We start from the raw sequence: 5,399 nt of genomic DNA on the forward strand, positions 1-5,399 counted from the left end.
TTGTAACATGTACCAATATTGTTCTGATAATTTTACATATGTATGTAGGTATTGGATTATGCAGTGAATATTGTTATACACATACATATATTTTGAATTCAGCCAGACGAAGCTCATAAACTTAGCTACATGTATACAAGAACAGAGGCGTAGGATCTCCCCAAATTTCTGATATATATCTTAAATTCCTTACGGAATGAAAATACACCAATGTATAGTATTTTGAATATCAGAGCATTAATACTAATTTTATAATTTTTGCCATAACCTAAAAACCACCATCAACACAATTTTATAAAGTAGGTTTGGGGGTGGGGGTGGGGGATAAAGTAGTTTTCGCCGGGTGCTCTTATTTTACAACGGTAGGGATAAAAGGGCGTTCTGAGCTCTTTCGCACAAGGTCATCCAAATTTCAGAAGCGGCCATGATGCTAGGGTTGTCCTTTCAAGCAGATCTTCACAATTATAAAGAAATTTTCAAAACTTAGAATCGCATTAATATGGTTTCATATTTAAGATTAAAAGAGAAATTAACCTAACAACAAGCTAATCATTAAAATATCAGCTTAAGAACCTAGAAGGGAACAAAATAAAAAGTTACAACCATTGCGTAGCATGCGATCGTCTTATAATGGACATGAGCATTCCTTTCATTTAATTATCTATCTTAAGAACTGAAATCAGTTTTAACTTCATCAAATGAACGCTCATCCTGTAATGCGTGGATTGTGTTATAATTCATAGGTACACATACATACAGTCAAAGCATATATAATTCAAACTACAATGTATCTGATCATTTATAATATATGCGATCATCTTATAGGGCACCCAAGAACTTACGGAATGGAATCAAGTTTAACTATCTAGCTAAAAGAATCAAATCAAGTTTAACTTCTCTGAATCAACTTTCACCTTTAAATGCACGAGGTCGTTTATGATTGATAGTACATATAACAAGATTTATTTATAACATAAAATTGGTTAAAAAGACCAAAATCAACAATTTCTGGGTGAAATGGACAGTTAGATTTTGATACTGTTTAAATGGACAAAAATGTAAAAATAGGCAGGATGTAACCAGTTTCATCGTGCCCATTTTCAAATATTTTTTCTTATTTTTAATTTACACATGATGTATCCAGTTTCATCCTTGCTATTTTTTAAATTTAAGGTAGGATACTATTTTTTTTTTTGCCATTTCACCCAAACTATTTTTTACTCGTCCATTTGAACCGTGATTTAAAAATACTTGGACAAATAACCCATTTTCCGTATTAATAATATTTTATCTTATAATGTATGAGATCAAAAAATTTCAAACTATTTAAAACGACAATAACGTACATTTGGATGTTCAATTAAAAATTAAAAAGTAGGTCTTCCTTTATAGTTCATCCCCTCCTCATTTGGCATTAATTATGAAAGACGAGGAAAACCAAAAATTAACTAATTAATTTCTAAACACATCCTCGAGATGATACATATTTATGATATAATATTTAAGGATTTAAAGTTACACCTCTTCACAGCTGGACTCATTTTGAGATATCTTCCTAATGTTTTTCATTTTCCATAGAACCACAATGTTTGAGATATATTGGGGCTTTAAAAGGCTGGGATTTTGGGGGCTTATGAGGTCATGAAATAATAATGTACAGAGTCCTTTATCCTGGTATTTTATGTAATACGTGATCTACCCTTAATATGATTAGTACTAATTAAATAAATTAAACTAACTAATCAGCATTAGTGAAAGGATTAGACTATCAAATGATTAAACTTTTGGAAATCAAAACTTGATTTTGATTTTGATTTTGAAGAAGGAAAAATGGTGATTTTGGTGATTTTTTTTTCAAAAAATTTGAAGAAAAATGATGAAACCTTTCGTCACAAACTCGGGATAACCTTATAATCAACTCCCAACATCAATTTTATCGTTTCAAATCCGTGAAAAATCAGAGCTCTTTCTGAAAATTTTACTTGTTACGGCTGTGAAATTGTGTCGAACCAGCCGTAAATAAGCACTTACGGTTGGGATATGAGGAATTCCCAGCCGTGAACACAAAAAACGGATGGGAAGTGAAGAACTTCTGGCCGTTATTCTTCCCAGAATTTCTTGAGTCTGTATTACGGCTGGGATAACATATATTTCCCGTCCGTAAATGAATAAGTAAGTTGAGAAATTTTGATTTTCAACATGAATACATACTACGATTGAAGATTAGTAATACTTTCATTAATTAGACCACAATAAAACCCATTACATACTTAATAGATCCCCATTACAAAGTTGGTTTTAATAACATCCCTTTCGATGTATCAAGAAGTCTTTGATGATGGCAAATTGAGCTTCAAAGTTGAAATTATAACCTTTCCATTTTCTCTATTCCTTCTTAGCTTGAGCTACGACTTCTCCATCAGTCTCACCCCTAAGTCGAAGTTGCTTGCGCATACGAAGTAAAGCCATATATTCTTCCACTTTTTTTGCGTATGTCTGAAAATCGAAGATACAATTCAATCCCATCGCGGTTGTTAGTGTTACTGTTTCACTACAAAAATTTTCAAAAATCTTACTCCAATATGATTGACTTGGTAAACCACCATTCCTTCGTTCTTCTCCCTTCTTTGGATAGCATAGTACAAAATTTTTGCAAAGAGACAAGTCTTCTTCCAAAGTAAAGTTGGATTTATCCTTTGAGTACATTGCATTGAGTTTGTAGGAGTTTTAGTGGAGATTATTAATGTAGAAGGTGTGATTTTGATTTGGAATGGGTGGTTATATGGAGATGGGGTTATTTCAAGTTTAAATAAGTGGTTGAACAGCTAGAACCTTCTATAAATCAGTCTTCAAACGGATCTATTTTTCAAAATTCAAAAAACTAGCCGATGTGATGTGGTACAAAAAGAAATTATAGGTAATTACGGCTAGGAAATAGAAAGGAAGACCCGGTCATAATTCTGTATAAACCTGCATGGTTTGTGGTGTGTCAGATTTACGGCTAGTATTTCTGGCCGTAAAAAAGAGTTGATACTTTCTGTCAGAATTACGACCTTGTTATGTAGCCATAATTAGGAGCCATTTTCTTTTTGGATTATCAGAGAGACATACGGCTAGGTAATTCCAAACCGTAAAGGGATCATAGATGGATTCCTAACCGTTCTGGAATAACGGTCAGGAAATAGAAAGGTCGACCAAGCCGTAAACAAGAGTTGCAAATTTATGTCAAAATTAAGGTTTGGAGTTCTAACCGCAAATATGATACACGGCCTGGATATGTGGCCCTAACCAAGAGTCATTTTATTTTTGGGTTACCAGAGCAATATACAGCTAGGTATTTCCTAACCGTAAAAAAGTTGCGGTTGCTTTATCTAACCGTTTTCCTGTTAACGGCCAGGATTTTCTAACCGAAAAACTGTGCAAGTTTATTTGACAAGAATTATATGCATTTTCGGCTAGGTTATGTGAAGCATCGACCTAGCCGAAAGTGCACAAAAATTTCAATAATGTTGATTTTTTCCTCATTTTTCTTAGATTAGACAAATGGAAAGACTAACATTCATTCATACATGCGAAGTTATAAAAATTCATCCATCCAAATCCATAACCAAACAACGAAAATAGTAAATAGACAAAGTCTTAGATAATGAAAAATCCATGAAGTAAAATAATAAAAAGCGAGTAAATAGTCATTCACTTGATTCCTCCTCCGAAGACGAGCGCATAAATGCATCCAAATCGTCCTCTTTCTCATGTTCCACAACTTGTTCTACAACTCTAGATTTTTTACCTCGACCACTTCCACCTTGAATTGGAGTCTTTTTACCTCCACCACGTCCACCTCGAGCACTTGTTCCAGCATGGCCACCTTTTTCACTTGTTCCAGCACGACCACCTTTTCACCTCGACCGCGGACACCTTTTTCACCTCTACTGCCTCGACCGCCTTCGCCTTGCTTTGATTGAACTTGCTCACGGGAGGGTGTGTCCGAGTCGTCGCTAGAAGAAGGATACCTATCCCTCTTAGCTCTCCTTGGTCTGTCCTCTTCATAAGCATATAGACCTCCTTTCTGAGGGATTATTATGCCTTTAACTCGATTCCGGAGTAATATTTGTTCAAGTACCGTCAACTTCTCACCCGAATTAATCATACGGGTCATGTCCTTGACCACCCAATTAACTCGTTCAACCTATATTTTCATATCAAATACACATACTGTAATTATTCATAGATAATTAAAAAAAACATATACAAACATAATTAATAGTATACTTACCACCATCTTCTCCCAATCATCTTCTTCATTCATTGATGTCATTGATTTTGAACTCTCTCTACCTTCTTGAAGTGTCTCTGCGCTTCCGGATCCAAATTTTCCACATAAGGATGAGCCCACTCTTGATACCATTCCGTGTAATTCGCATCCGCTTCGGAAGTCCCATGAGAAGCTTCAGGCGCTCTTCTACTCATTTGGTTCGCTAATTCCGAACGAGCATTCCAATGCTCGATCAACAGTGCTGCTTCATAGGTTAATTTGACATATTTATCCTTAAATTGGGAGTTGTCTACGCTCAGTGTAAAAAGAGAGTCTGCAGGTACAATTTTCTGGACAATACCGATTTGGCGGAGCGTTCTACGAGGATCTAAAATGACGAACCCAGTTGAATGAAACAAAGGTCCCATATAGGTCGCCACATCAGAAAATACTCTATCATCACCAGCTTCATCTTCTTCATCCTCATCAAGCTCCGAATATGGATCAAAAGCCACATCATCGATTGTCAAAGCATCCGACATTTTCCTCATTTCGACCATTTCTATCTCTTTGGCCTTGTGTTGGGTCCCTCCAAAGGGGTATCTTCCTCTTGTAGGTTTTTCTAGAGGCCATTTTGTATCCGAAAAGGCCTCAAGCATTTAAAATGGTCGTAAGCCCATGACTACGAAAAAAAGAAAAATTATAAATGATATATTACCCACAAACCAATATATAAAAGTAAAATAAATAAATATTTGTTATATTAAAACAAAAAGATACCTGGATAAGAGCAACACATCCCGTAATTTGTGTTACGTTCCACCTAGAAGCTTTGCAAGGATTTTCCATCACACTAGCAAGGAGGACTGTGCCCCATGAGTACCTAGGTACCTCGTTTGTTTCTGGATCGAGAGTGAGAGTCTTCAACCACTGCAAATAACAAGCATTTACCTTATTTCCTGAGAAATCGGGGAAAAAGACGGTCCCAAGAGCGTGCAACAAGTAAGCTATAGCCGTATGTCTAGATCTTTCTACGTCCATCACCACCTCTCCACTAGCAGTCTTGCGGTCAGAATCTCCAAACTTGTCCCTTAGACGAACCAAATAATCTTCCTTGCCATATTAACTGTTTCACTAAGTTCAC

Source organism: Papaver somniferum, chromosome 3 (genome assembly GCF_003573695.1).
Source record: "Papaver somniferum cultivar HN1 chromosome 3, ASM357369v1, whole genome shotgun sequence".
NCBI lineage: Eukaryota > Viridiplantae > Streptophyta > Magnoliopsida > Ranunculales > Papaveraceae > Papaver > Papaver somniferum.